This window comes from Oryzias latipes, chromosome 17 (genome assembly GCF_053564925.1).
Source record: "Oryzias latipes strain Hd-rR chromosome 17, Olatipes_Hd-rR_3.1".
Taxonomy (NCBI): Eukaryota; Metazoa; Chordata; class Actinopteri; order Beloniformes; family Adrianichthyidae; genus Oryzias; species Oryzias latipes.
The window spans coordinates 1,871,527-1,886,946 of record NC_136253.1 but is presented as its reverse complement, the minus strand read 5'-3'; the positions used below and the strand labels follow the sequence as shown (position 1 = coordinate 1,886,946).

At 39.2% G+C, this 15,420-nt stretch overlaps 1 protein-coding gene and 1 long non-coding RNA gene across 27 annotated transcripts in view; one reads left to right on the top strand and one right to left on the bottom strand.

Annotated features, from left to right (window-relative positions):
- Positions 1 to 15,420, bottom strand: part of pard3ab (par-3 family cell polarity regulator alpha, b) — a 363,970-nt gene that overhangs the window by 303,966 nt on the left and 44,584 nt on the right. The window lies entirely within an intron of this gene.
- Positions 2,566 to 3,226, top strand: LOC144986908 (uncharacterized). The gene is made up of 2 exons (XR_013650784.1): positions 2,566 to 2,792; positions 2,882 to 3,226. It is a non-coding gene; the product is annotated as an uncharacterized LOC144986908 (long non-coding RNA).

Below are 15,420 nucleotides of genomic sequence, written 5' to 3'. Positions count from 1 at the left end.
ACTTGGGTATGTGGTCCTGAATCAGATACGTATCCGATCTTTTCAAATGTGACCTCCGTCTGAACGGCCAGGCCACATGAATCCGACCCGTACGTCATCGATACGCTACAAACGTCATCATTCTGCATTGAAGAAGGCGGGAACAAGAAGATAAACAACCATGGCGGACGATGAGACTGCTGAGACCAGTCAGTGGAAGGGAAGAGAGGTCACCAATTGGATTCATATTTGGGGTGACAGCTCTATTCAGGCCAAACTCCAGAGCTCTTATCGCAACGGGGAGGTTTTTGAAAAGATTTGGCCGAGCGTGGTGTTGAACCTTCCCCGCGATGACTTTTTCCCCCTTTATGACCGTGGTCAGAAGCGCGGGGGACCGAAGGCGGATCCTCCTCTGGGGTTCACTTCCCCGTTCGGACCCTCAAATTCTCCAGAATTCTCCAGAGCGGGTTAATAAAGAGTCAATAGCATTTATTCTGGGGGAAAACTTCTTCTATTATCATTCTCCTTCCTCCGTGACACACAACATGAATGCGCGCCCACACTGTCCCCCTCATTCTCTACCTCGCTGCACGTGCTCTCCTCTCTCTTTCACACACACACACACACATGCACGTGCGCGCGGCCCCAGCACATACACATCTCCATTCCACAACAGTGGGTACAGACGATCCTGGCTCCAATGCTTTCTTAAAATGAGAAGATTGTAATTGTGCTGTTTCCTTTGTGAAAATAAATGTAATAATGCAAAAAGAGCTCCGCTGTTGACAATAGTGTTGTTGACATCCATTGTTAAGGTTAGCCACTTCCACAAACAACTAGTGACGTCGTTCACCGTTGAGTACTCTTCTGCGCATGCAGGTCACTTCTGGGTCATTTCACGGTCACACTGGAGATCACAAATGTTCACATTTAATTGGAAATGTGTGAACGTAGCCCATGAAGCCCCCTCAGTCTGATTGATTTGATTTATTCAAGTGTCATGCACTAATGTGCCCAGCCCACACAGGCTTATATGACACTGAAAGACAAAATACATAATACATATAGAAACATGCCCATCACAAAAATCCAATAGCCCCCCTAATCAGAGTCTAACAAAATACTAAGTGTCCATTCTTATTGTCCATGCCCTTGACAAAAATTTGCCAAACAAAAAATGTTATTTTCAAAAAACAAACGTAAAATTTTATCTTCAGATAACCAAAACAAATCAGGACATTTCTTTTCTATCATCGCATACATACAAAGTCTCTGTTTTTCGTACAAAGGCCAATAAAACAAAAAATGAAATTCATCCTCCACCACTTGCAGTTCACAGACCTCAGTCTTTCCTCAGGAACGCCTTTAAAGCGCCCTACTTCCACCTGTAGGGGGAGCACTCCTGCTCTAAGTTGAGCACGTAAGGATCTTTGTCCTCTTTTTAAGTTATATATAACATATGACTCAGCAGAAAATGTGTCCTTAATTTGCAAATAAGTTCGTAATTTTGGTTTTTGAAGCAGTTTCATTTTCCATTCTTTTTCATAATAACCAACTAAAGTTTCCTTAACATTATCTATCTTACATTTCAAACAATTAAAAAATAATGATTGTAGGTTCACAGAATGTTCAACACATCTTTACACCAGGAAAATATGAGCTCTATCCCAATCAAATATTATATGTGCAACTCTCTCTGCAGGTAAAGTCACCAGCCGGTTCCATAATCTGAGAACTTCTGCTCTTTGTTTGATCACACAAGGTTCAGTCTGTCAGTCAGTCTGTAGTGACACACAGCAAAGAGTGTGTACACCAAAGTGTGTGGGTGTGTGTGTGTGTGTGTGTGTGTTGCTGTGTCTTTCTGTGGGCCAAGTTGCTCCAGTAAAAATAGTTCAAGGCAAATTCCTCCTGACAAACTGAAGACAGAGACCCATGGTCCATCATAAACAAGCCTGACGGATGTAGAACACCTCCAGCAGCTCTTCAACATGCCTGGAACTGCCCCATCGCATCTTTGAGAGCAGATAAAAGAAAGGTTTCAACCTCCCATCATGCGTTCCCTCAAGCTTAACTCAGACTATTGTGGCATTAATCTGCTAGGCTCTCATCTAAAGGCTTGCGTAATAATGATGGACAGATCTGGAACTGGATCGGCAAAGTCCTAGCCTCCTGCAGAGCCTTCGTTCAGCCAGTGACCGCGCCTGGCCCACAGGAGAAGTTCGCCACTTTGCTCTGCAAGTATACGTCATTTAACATTCAGATATACAAATAATAAACTAATAAGCAAAAAGTACACACAAAAATTAAGAAAAAAAGTCTAGAAAAACCAAAGCACAAAGATACTGAGGTGAAACATTTGCAGGGCTCCGGTTGTGAGAGCTTGGCCAGCATGTTATATTGAAATCGGTTTTCAAAGGAATAATCCTGATAGAATATTACACAAATATACATTTTCACTTAAAATAAAAGTACACACAGAATTCCGGAAGGATTTTTGAATCAAAGCACTCCTTAGCTGCCCAGCAAAATGATTTCAAACTCAATCTGTTACGGCAACACTTTAAAAAACAACATCCACTCATCCACATCCTGCCTAGAAAGACAAGTGCAAGAGGTGAGAGCACCACCCAAAAGGCATGTCTGTGGAGTCCCTCTTTTCAAAAAGCCTGTCAGAGGAAAGTAATGACAGCGCTGAAAATACAGATGAAGAGGAGGCTGAAGACAGTGAGGAATACTTAGACCTTCTGTGGATATTCTGGGACCTAATGTCCTTTGAGCACATCCACAACAACAACGCAGTTATCGATCATGAGGTAAGCCGTCTGAGTACAGTTCAAAGTGCACGCTCCACCAAATTCTGACCAATTTCCATGGTGATCAATGTCCGTCTTTACATGTGCAGGGCGAGTGGGATGAACACATGGAATGGTTTGTAGAGGAATTGCAGATGGCAAATGAAGTTGACTCAACCTTATCGTCGTCCCTGGAAGACACCTGCCAATCCCCTGATGACTCACCTGGGAACCACCGTGAGCAGTTCAGTGACTCCTCCTCCTTCTCTTCCTCCTCCTCATATACAAACAGTTCATCCCAACACTCTGAAGAAAGTGGAGAATTGGAAAGCACGGACAAAAGTGGAGAAATATCCGACTCGAGTTAAAAGAAGTCTGATAAAAATCTGTGAGTGACACAACAATGAACATGGTTTCTAGGCAAAAGGGAATTGAATTAAAAAAAATTCCTGGTGTTTTGAATTTTCATTCTGAATATAGTCAAGCAAAAAACTGTTACATCCAACAAATCAAAACAGGATTCCTTTAAAAATATCTCCATATTGTATTTGAAACATTAAAAAGATGCCGGATTACAGCAGCGCCATTAAAATGGAGTAAAATTAGGATGTTTCCCCGCTAGCTCCAAAGGACCGGGTAAACCACGAGAAGAATATCAAAACTTTATACACTGCCCAGGTTTCTAAAGTCTTAGTCATAAATGCACTGAAGGGTGGACAGAAGCTGTCTGCAGGCCAAAAATGAGCAAACCTGTAGAGGAAAGGCAGGAAGTATCAAATATTACAAATCATTATCATTGTACAATCAGACATTTTTTTGCCAACTAACCACTCCAGAAAAAAAACAATTTTGAACAACTTGAAACACAAATCCGGCTGCCTTTACCAAATCCTAATTACGTATGCGTAATTCTGTAGCCTTGGTCACAAATCAACAGTATTTTTTAAATCTATCCCAACTTCCTTAAATGTAATAAAAAAACTTTCATCATATTCAAATGGTAAAATTAAGTAGTAAGTAACAGCTCATGATCCTTACAGTCTTTTTGATGTCATCAAACTCTCATTGTGGCTTGTAACCATCCTTAGCATCCAGATCACCTCAGACTTGACAGTCAGCATGGAGCCAAATGGTTCAGATGTCAGAGGCATGTTTTGTCCACGCGGTTTGTCCTTTGTCATACCAAAAGCAACATCATTTGCAGAGAAACAAGCAGCTGGAGTCTGCTGTCTGGCTGTCAGACTCACCGTATGCAGTTTGCTTCATGAGGATTTCCACTCAAATGTCTTCATGAATTTACATTTTCCTGCACTGACTAGCATGAGCTAATTGGCTTAGCTGAGGTTAAATGGTTTATGATGCCTTCAGGTCCTTATTATGACACAACGCATCCTGGAAATGTTTTTTTTTTATGATAGGATATGATCGGTAGTCTCGGCTCTTTTCCAATCGGACAGAGCTTTGGTTCGTTTTGAGATTCCTCAATCTGAATACAATCTGTTCAAGGAGCGGAACAACTGAACCAAAACGACCACCATAGCCGGTGGAGACATGATGTAAACACAGTAGGAATGTAGCAACCGATAAGCCATGGCCAAATGTAAAGCAGCGATTGTCATATTATCAAAGAGGAAAAATGGTCCAACACCTTACTTGTTTGAACATTTATTTTAACACATTGAAAAGCCTTCTTACATGCTTTTCTGTCTCTCATTATGCGGCACGCGCCTGGCACTGCTGTGACGTCACCCTAACAGCAACTTGTTAGTTCCTTAACAGAATTCTCTTTAAAACAATGCCATAACACCACAACGATGAGACGCAACAACTCATTGAAATGTGATCGATGAATGAAGGTTCATCAAAACAATTTTAACTTGATCCACATCGTTTCTCACACTGTTTTTACCGACAATCTATGTCATAAACACTTAGCAGCTTACCTTCATAATTGACGTCTCCTCATCACTGCAGTTGCTAACAACTTCTGAGTCAAAGCACACACGGCACGTCTCCTTGCCAGTAACTGCTTTGCAGCACGCCTCCACCATGCCGAAGTAACAAGACAAAATTAAGCAGAATCTATCGGGAACAAAGGATTTTTCCATTCTGAATACGCTCTTTTAGACCTATTTACCAAAATGTAAGACAATTGAATGTTTTATCGGGCCTTATTTTGTCAAATACATTTCAAGACCTTAAAAAGGCTTTTCAAGGATCCGCAGGCACCCTGTATTTAAACACACCAGGGTTTGCTTGTTTAGTTCACACCACAATTCAGGTGAACCTTCACAGGTGGAAAGCAGACAATCAGCGTAAAAGCAATCACTTCCTCCACAGAAAAAGAGATTTGAAACTGAAAATTATCAAAGCAAATAAACGCATGTGGAAAATTGCATTTCTTTTATGTAACTTAATGGGATAACAGTGAGATTCATCTTTTATTAATTATTTAGGAGCCTCCCTTACTAAAAACAAAGCTTTTTCTGACCTCAGCAGCACAGTAATCACATATTTAGAGTGTTTGCTCCAATAAAGACTGATGTCACGCAAGACAGACAACATGCAGTTGAGAAGCACATCAAAAGACTGCCTTTTTTGATTTAAACCTATAATTCTCATAGGTGTCATTCATGCCACCTCCCACTCTCTATTATTTCTGCATGACCCCATTTGTACTCATCAAACATTAACAGAAATGCTGTTCAAAACTTCAAAAACTCTAGCAAATCCATCTCTATCTGAAATGCATGCATAAATAAAGTTCATTTTGAAGAAGTCTTCTCCTCCTTCCTAGTTCAGGAAGACAAGGCAGCAGGGAGCAGGCAGAAGATCTGAGAGAATAAATAAGTGGCTGTAGATTAAGGATTTAAAGAGGGGGGGGTTGATGTAAAGCCACAACAGATGGAGGCACAAAGATGGAATCACTTGCAGAGAAGCTCAAGACACTGAGATGTGACAATTGTTTTAAAAGCACATCCTAATGCAATCTGTGCCAAAGTGTACCCTTCCCTCACAGTGGGCCACACTGTGGATTAGGAACACAGAAGGCTTATTTTCACCTGTGTGTGTGATATTATGTGTGCACAGGACAGCATGCAATAGGCAAAAATGGGGCCAGTACTTTGCATTCATTTGCTTATATAACAGTGTCAGCAATGGGCCTATTCTCAGTCATTTGCAACAGCAAAGGAATATCTTTAACACAGACAACCGATGACACAGCCGAGCATGAAATCAACAGCATCGAAGGTAGGTAATGTACATTGACTGTATAAGAGAACTGGACTGAGTGTGTGTGACGTCACCCATACAAAATGGCTTACTTGTGGCTCCAACCAAATGAAGTCATTTCAGTCGCCATGTTAGAGCCTGACAACATTAGTAAGCAGTGATTGGTCCAAGTTGGTCTGAGTCTCTATAGCAACCACTCTCACCTTCTCACCAACCACACCCCTTCCACTTGATAGCGGGCAACACAAAATCTTTCAATCAAAGGTTATGGGCGGCCGTGGTGCAGCGGTAGGGTGGTCGACCTCTGATTGGAAAATTGCAGGTTTGATTCCCGCCTTGCCCACCCATGTTAGAAGTGTCCTTGGGCAAGATAGTGAACCCCACCTTGTTTCTGGTGGGAGGTTGGCGCCACTGTTCGGCAGGGAGCCGCCATCGGTGTGTGAATGAGTGTGTGAATTAGTTTTTGACTGTAAAGCTTTGGGCCTTTCCAAAAGACTGAAGAATCACAGGTAGATCCTGATTTTTACATAAACTGAAAGATTTCTTTTGTGAAACAGACCAAACAACATTTTTGGTGATATTTTCTAACCATACTGGGACAGGGATTAAATCAAATTCACTTTCTGATGTGATTTGGATGCCCAAAAATTGTCATTGCCATGGTAACAATAGCATCAATAAGCTTGTGCCTCTTTTCAGAAGGTCAGAAACTGACTGGAAGGGAATCAGATTTCTCTGTGCTGCATTCCAGAATCATTCACCGAACAGCCAGAAGACAAATACAGACGTCCAAGTTGGATTAAAAGCACTTTTATTCTGGGTGTTTTACACCCAGTCAACTTTTACCCATAAGAACCCGTGAAAAATATCAGAAATGGATTCTGTGGTCCACTTGGTTTCTGGTAAAAAGGACCTAATTTTTTTTTTAATGGTCTGGGTTTTCATGGGTTAAATATTTCTAAATTGTGTCAAAATGTATAAATAATACCGCTTTGTGACTTTGGTTATCCAGTACCTGATCATTTGCAAGTCTAGTTATTGCTTTTGAAGGCATGAGTTCTGCTGCCTTTCCTTTGTCCTTGTTTGAGGCTCTACATCAACACAGGCCAAAAGATAATAAAACCACATTTTCATTTCTTCTTTTGCATCTGACTTTATTAAAAACCAGGTGCTGCAGTGCAAATATTTATTCCACAAACTGCCAAAATAATGAAGCTGGAAAAGACAGACATAAAGCTGTCCATGCTGCAGTCTTGGAAAAAGTGTATGTTGTTAAGTCTTTTAAAGCATGTTTATGTCCTTTCCCTCAAAATGTATAAAAGTAAAAGGAGAGATGATATAAAAAGACTTGGATTTTCTGTCCAAGTTGACAGTCTTTTTCAAGTCTCCATGGAACAAAAAGAAAACAACATTACAGTTTATGTAGCATCTTCCTCTTACTGTATTATGCTTAAAAGGAGTTACACCCTTAAAGGGAGGAGCAACAATAATCAAAGCTGAATGGAACAGGATTAAACTCTAATATAGTTAAGCATTTTTCCTTGTTGATAGTTGTTTTACTTGATTGTTGAAGCTACTTCATAGAAGTGTCCTGTTAAATGACAAATGAAGGTCGATAAAATAAAAAAAGAGGAAAACCTGGATGTTTTTATTTTTGTTCATTTTTTTGAATGTGCTACTAAAGTATCGGATCGGGAATCTGTGTTGACACTTTTGCTTTTTTTTAATCCCCCCCCCCGCCCACCCAAAAAACGGATGGATAGAACCATGCCTAAACCAAAATAAGGTGTAATAATAAAGGCATAACTTAACAATAGAATAGTTTTCTCTTTTGATCAAAAACTTTCTTGAAAGCCCAAAATCCTGAAAGCTTCTGCTCTCTGGTTCAGAGAAACACAGACTGACACAGAAAACAACACAAAGCAACGCTGGCAAAGCCGAACACCCCGATGGAAATGAGTCACACAGAACAATGTCAGAACTGAAGGAAACCTCCTCACCAGACCTCCACAGCCACAGGCTGCAACCATTTCACAGTTTGGGCTACAGAAGGAGAACATTTTACAATTTAGGACCAAATGTTCAACACAGGTCATCACGATAAACCAAGATGAACCAAGATATGCTATTAAGAATCCCAAAGTAAAAAAGTAGAAAAAAGGCAAGTAAAAGATATCAGTTTTTTCTACATAATCCTCACAGAGCAGAACATCTTAGTGCAAAAAGGGTTGGAGCTGAAAAACTGTTGTTTAATGTGTCAAATAATAAAAAAAGACTTTTGTCAATTCAAACGCATTACATATATATAAAAAAAAGACAGTTGTTGTGTTCGAATTCCCTCACTACTCCCTAACCCCTTAAAGACTACTATAAAGTGCAGGACCAACCAGTTTCCTGAAGTTTAGCTTGATTCCAACACCACGCTCACTATTTTTTTACATCACCCATTTGCCAAAGTAAAAATCTTAATATTTATGAACATTTTACTTTGTCAATTATAAAAGTGTGCATGTTTCACAAAAACTTAATGCAAATACTTTTTTTCAAATGAAAAATCCCAATGCAATGCATTGTGGTCCATATTTGCCAATTTAGTGAGCATCGATGCACGCTATGATTGTGCAGAGACTTCTGGGTAATTTTCAGGACATTGGATTTTAAAATAGTAGATTCAGACATCCTGACAAAATCGAGAACGCCCAATAAAGTAGCGAGTAGCGAGGGAATTTGGACCCAACCAGAGCCCTGTAGATCTTTGGATTTCAGGCTAAATGTCTTGCCTAATTTTCAGCAGCATCCCATGCTGAGAACTCAACACATGCACTGACAGAAGTAATATTCCGTAAATACTTCCAACTGCCATCACATGTGTGTTGTCCACTGTTTTGCATTTGATCATTTTTATGTTATAGTAATATAAACCTAACTTGTCTCAATCCAAATTATATTTTTTACAATATCGATATGATCGATTTTTTTCATTTTGAAATAATTTTATAATGGTATAGCTTTATTCCATTGGATTCGAATAATATCATGCCTCAGACGGATCGCTCTGGTTGGATTCCAGAAATAGAAATACAGTTCTTAGCTGTATCTACACACCCCTACATGTGGTGTAATTGTTATTCTATTGTACTGTTGTCAATACAGTACATTTATGACGCCACTGCTGCAACATGAAGTTTGGTGGCGATGTTATGTCTATTTATTTAATGATGTACATTTCCATAAAATGAATAAAGCAGTGCTAAAAAACATGTAAACTGTTCATCAGTGCCTGATCGTTCTCATTTTTTCCTTACCTTCTATCTCTACTTGTAGTCAGTACGCAAGCGCAGTTTCTTGAATCGATATTTTGTGACTCGATATGTGACTGGAAATGCCTGTAAACCCCTGATGTATTTTTAAAGTAACCTAACAGGAGAAATTCCTAGTCATGAAAAAGAATAGTCGTATTGAAAACAGGCATGTCAAACATAAAACTAAATGTGGTAATCTGATTTGTTTTGCAAAGTTGTGCACAATGTAGTAATTTGTGTTAAACTGTTTCTTTTGATTTGAAATTTGATTTGAAATGGTTTATTTTAAGCAACCAAATAAGAATAATTCACAAAAACAATACAATCATCAGTTATACATTCATACAGTAACTAAGCATACTTAGAATAATTAGACATATTCATAAATATTGCTTGAAAGGGAGTGGAAGGAAGCAAACTCATTTAATCCCACCCCGTTATACTGTAACCATTTTATTACATGATTTATCAATATCCGGTTCATAACTTTTATCAGACAGAATTAAAAAATCCTTAAGTATCAATAAAGCAAATGACAAAGATGAATTACTTAATTATTATGTAAAAGTAGCTATTTTAGAAATCAACATGGCAAATGCAGATCAGTTATCTAGAATATATGCAGATTATGTCAATGATAAAAATCATGTATATGATTATAAAATAATACTATATCAGTAAAATAAACATAACACTGTTTCAAAAATCTTCATAGCATAAATTGATCAAGTATCAAAAGTTAAAAATATGTGCAAATTATGCTTCATTAGAAAAAATCATGAATCAATTTCTGGAGCAAGTGAAGTAATATCATTAGAAATCAATCAATTTAACCATCATCAATAATTGATTAAGCTTTTTTAAAATTATTATAATAAGGTAATGCTGTAAAATAAAATCAAAAAGGGTTCATAATCTGTCGAATGACCAAGGTTGTCATTTCTTCTTCTGCTGATTAACAGTCATTCTTGTTTATGCATTTCTTTCTTTTAGAAATTTACCGTGACCCATATTTTCTCCTTATCTGGAAGTTTTTATCTGCTTTGTATAAAATCCCCTGGTAATAAAACGGCCAAGTGTCAAAGCAACTTTATTTTACTGAACTCTTTTTCATTTTAAACAAAGTCTAAAAAATCCTTGTTTGTGAACAGTTACAAAAGCTAATTTTTTTAATGGCCTAGGGAAGAGGTGCTCATTATGTCAAAGGATGTGACTGCAGATTGTGACCCATCAACAATAACATAAAGTGCACCTGTGTACAAGCCGCAACCACCCAATTTTTAATTTCTTGCATACATAAGCAACATCAGTGTACATGCCGCATGTTGATACCAACACGATCAGCTTGACACGACGGTCTCACTGTGGGAGGAGTCAGCATCGCGTCGGCTCATGTATTTGATCATACCCACATTTGCCAAACAGCATGCACGTCACTTCTGTTCACAGGTTCCTCAGTTATGGTTTTTTTGTTTTTTTACTTATTGACAATTGAGGTATCATACATAAAATAACAAACAGTAACCATATAATCAACATAACATCCCTAAGTTATGATGAGGAAATTTACACCCGCGATTCCCCACTTCCCATGAGTCTTAGGGGCTTAAGGCGGGGCTAACCCCCAGGTCGCCACACTTTTGTGCGTGTTTAAGAAGGAGCAGCAGTGGAAGGAGTGGAGAACGGGAGAGCAGCTCTCCTTCCTTCCCCCTGTGTCGCGGTAGCAATATGGTAGTAACTCGATGAATTTTTTAATTATAAGTACATAAACATAGCCTTTTAGTCTAAAAATATAGTATCGAATTTGTTGTTTTAGACCAGGGGGTCGGGAACCTATGGCTCGCGAGCCATATATGGCTCTTTTGATGGTCACATGTGGCTCGCAGACAAATCTTTAATTATACTTTTTTTTTATTTTTCATTAGACCAGTCCTTCTCGGGCGCGATGCCAGAGGCGCGCAGTAGTAGCGGTGCTTGGAGAGAAAACTATCAGTTTACTATTCTCCATTATTTCACAGAGTTTGTACCAGCCGGAAACCTGTGAATTGCCGTGCCTAAAACTGAGGAAGAGCGCGCAGTTTCGGGGACGGGATGTGTGAGGAAGAAAGCAGAGGGTGGGGTGGGGGTGGGGGGGTTGTGGGCACGGCCAGCAGGTGAATCGCGCTGGGATTGTAAAAATGTAAAACCCGCTGCCCGTCACTCACTGCGGCGTGTGAGTGTTTGGCTTCCCGTCTGCATGTGAGCAGTCTTTGTCACATCTAAAGAACAGTCAGACCTACGATGACGTTTAAAGTCTCAACGCCTGCACGAAGCAGAAACTCACCACGTATCAACCAGACTAGACCATCAGCAAAACTACCATGAGAAATACTCATCATTTATCAGCAACAGCATAACGATGTTATTAAAAAGAATCCACAGACTTATTTTACTTTAAAAATGTTGAAATTACATCAAATGCACACATTTATTTGTATATTTAGTTTTAAACATATTGTCGCGGACTAAGTTTAACTTGGCTGTTGGGCCGCGTTCTAAGTTCTGGAGTTCATTAAACGCATCAAGCAGAGATCTGATTGGCCCTCAGTTCTGTCGCTCAGCCTGTTGTTAGTTTGGACCAATGGGGTTCAGCTATGGGCCGAATAAGGGAAATGGGAGGGCTGGAGCGGGAGCAGGGGAATATAAAGTTAGGAGAAGCGCTCTCATCTTGTCTCGGCGGGAGAGATTCAGGAGTTGCTGAATTAATTGTACGGCGTTCGTTGCGGTCTACAGTAACCAGAATAAAGAACCTTGAAAGAGGTTAAGTCTACGTGCCTCAGTTGGGAAAGGGACACTACATTATTGTTTGGCTCTTTTGGAATTACATTTAAAAATATGTTGCGTATATGGCTCTCTCGGCCAAAAAGGTTCCCGACCCCTGTTTTAGACGATTATTTTTGGAAAATAGTTTTTTTTACAGCTTTGTCTTGTGCTTCCGTTTGGAGTAAAGTCAGTCCGCCGGTCAGCAGCAACAGAAAGTTTAATAAAAAGTATTAAATTGGAAACAGTTGTCCTTAGACACTGATGGTATCCAGTAACCATCACAGTGGCAGACATCCAAGAAAGAGTCTCAGGTATGAAGAACTGGACAGCACCGGGCCCTGACATGATACATGTCTACTGGCTAAGGAAACTCACCGCACTCCACGAGCGCCTGGCAGCACAAATGAACCAGCTGCTAAGAGATGGGACTCACCCCGAATGGCTAACAGAAGGGCGAATGATCCTGATCCAGTAGGATCCCTCAAAGGGTGCAGTCCCATCCAACTACCGGCAAATAATCTGTCTCTCCACAACATGGACGCTCATGTCAGGCATCATTGAAACTAGGACTGCACAATAGACCGCAAATTTATCGTTATCGCGACATCAAGCTGTGCAATATGCATACCTCAAAAGACGGCGAAAATCGCAATAAATGGTTACCTTGACCCTTGTGCTATCCTAGGCACTTTAACATTGGGAGTGGGGTCATATAGACCCACTAAACAGTGCGCTGAACCTTTTTTCTTCAATGATTTGTGAACCTCACTGGTGTCCATGGATTACATGAAATCTTTCCACCTTTATCCACCTTTGTCATGGTAGGGAGAACACCTCAATGTAAGAGGGTGGGGGGTCATCTAAGATAGCACAAGGGTTAAATGTGCTAAAACAAACTCATGGCAGCTTGAAATATTGAATAAATGAAATAAATCCCTTTATGCATTTAACAAATCGGAAGGAAAAAAAAAAATAATCGGAAGGACCCGTTTGCGTTGTTGATCAATCAGATGAGCCCTTTTATGTTTGATGTTTGCCTCCTATGTCGACGAGGGTCATTTGGAGTATAATTTTTAAACTGTTGCATTGAAATGGAAATGATGTTTTTGGTTGGTTTGATATTTGTTTACATACCGCAAATTATATCGTTATCGCATTATTAATCACCAATATCGCATTTCGTAAGTTTTCCTCATATCGTGCAGCCCTAATTGCAACCAAGATAAATAGGCACATGGATCAATACATGAGCAACACACAGAAGGGCATTGGTAGAGACTCCAGAGGAGCCAAACACCAACTCCTGGTTGACAGAACAGTCACTCAAGACTGCTGGTCACGACACACCAACCTGTGCACAGCCTGGATTGATAACAGGAAAGCCTATGACTCAATGCCACACATGTGGATCAGTGAATGCTTATGAATGCGTACAATATCAACAGGATTCTAAGAGCCTTCATAGGAAACTCGATGAACAAAAGCATATAAAGATAAGATGATAATATCTTCCCAGAAATATTAAAAATATCAAGGTGCACTGCTGAATCCCAATAAAAAAAACAACATAGGCCATCTGGAGAACTCTAAGGAATGAATTGACTGTAAAACACATTGAGTTTAGAAAAAGCTCAAGTTATTCAAAGCAAAGAAAAAAAAGTACCGTTAAAAGCAGAAACAACACAGCAACTAAAGTGACAAATCATTAAGTTTGATTGTTTTGAGTAAGCAACCTCAATTTTACCTAAAGCCATCCACGAATTGAGAATATGATAAGTAACAACCTTTAATATTTCAAAAACTGTCAGCTGGAAGACTGTAGAGTAATAAAGCCCAAATAAGAATAAATGAGCACATAAAGCTCACTGTCCAGATGTTGACTTTTTAGCAAAACCAGTTGAGAGCTATAAAAGACAAAATATGGTAAAAATTCTTTAAGTATTAAGTTCAAAATATCATTTTTAAAGGTACAAGAGATCATTACCACCGCTTTGAAAAATACTTTTTACTTATTTGAAGGTGAAATACCTATCCCAACATTATAAAATGAAAAAAGAAACAACATAAAATAAAAGCTGTAAAAGTCTCAACAGGAGCTTGGAATGTTGAGAAACAATTAGAGGAGAGGTACGTCCTGGGCAAGAGACAGAAACCAGTCACAGACAAACCCCCTCTAAAGACTGTTAGTGACAACTGTTGACAACTTTTAAAATACTTCAAACTGTTTGCTGCAGTAACAAATAGAAACAGAAACATTTAATTGTTTCTATTGCGTCTACTCATGACGATCTGGTCAACTCAGGTCAAGTAAAACTGGGGAGCCTGACAGAACAGGAATCCTTCCTCTCTAGGTGGTAAAAGATGGATGTTGCATATTCACAGTTCTTTGTGACATAAAAAAAAGTGTTCAGATTTGTTCAGAGATGAGGAGCTTCATCTATTCAAAACAGATCTGCTGTTTTTCTCCCATCTTCTGAGTCTAGACTGTAGTTATTTATTTCAGGAAGTTCATTTCCATTACTTTGCTGTTTTTCTGACATCAGGATTCTCCACAGATTACCAAAACTTGGTAAAAGTTCAGCAGATTTTTCATAACACAAAGATCCAATGGCACAAAATAGCTACTATGTTTTCCCAGTGTTCCTATTAACTGAATAAGCCATGCTGTCAATATAAATTCCACAAAACCAACCCAATTATGCCTCGGGTTAGGAGAACACATCTGAAAGGAGATCCAAATCACCTCTAAAGCCTTCATCAAGCACATACTCCACCATTATCTTCAATTTACAAAATATTTAGCTGTTCTCTGTAAGAAAGTTTGATCTGGACCAAAGTTTGTCCTAAAGCTTGAACTCTCAACTTAAAAACTACAGATGTAAACAACATGTTCCTAGAAGACTCAAGTATATAACAGAAAACAATTCTCCGAAGGACGAGTTGCTTACATAAAACAGATGAAAAAAAACATTGAATCTATGAAGGCATGCTCTTATTTTGCAACAAAATGAATAAATCACAAATAATAGACAGAAGCATCTCTATCTGACTAGGGTTTGAGTCTCCAAAAAACAACCTGTCTTTACCATGTGAGCTACTGAAATGCTGCACAAGCCCTTTTAGCCTTGTCCGACAGAAGTAAATGTTTGCATCATTGTCTTCAACACACTGGATATCTATTTCACCATGCTTTCTTTTATTGGATATAACAGCATTTGCATGTGAATGCCAGCAGTCTGTTTGATGGGGGAGCTAAACGGGGACAGACGCTGCAATATTATCACCTGTTTTCTAGATTCAGACAGCTCATC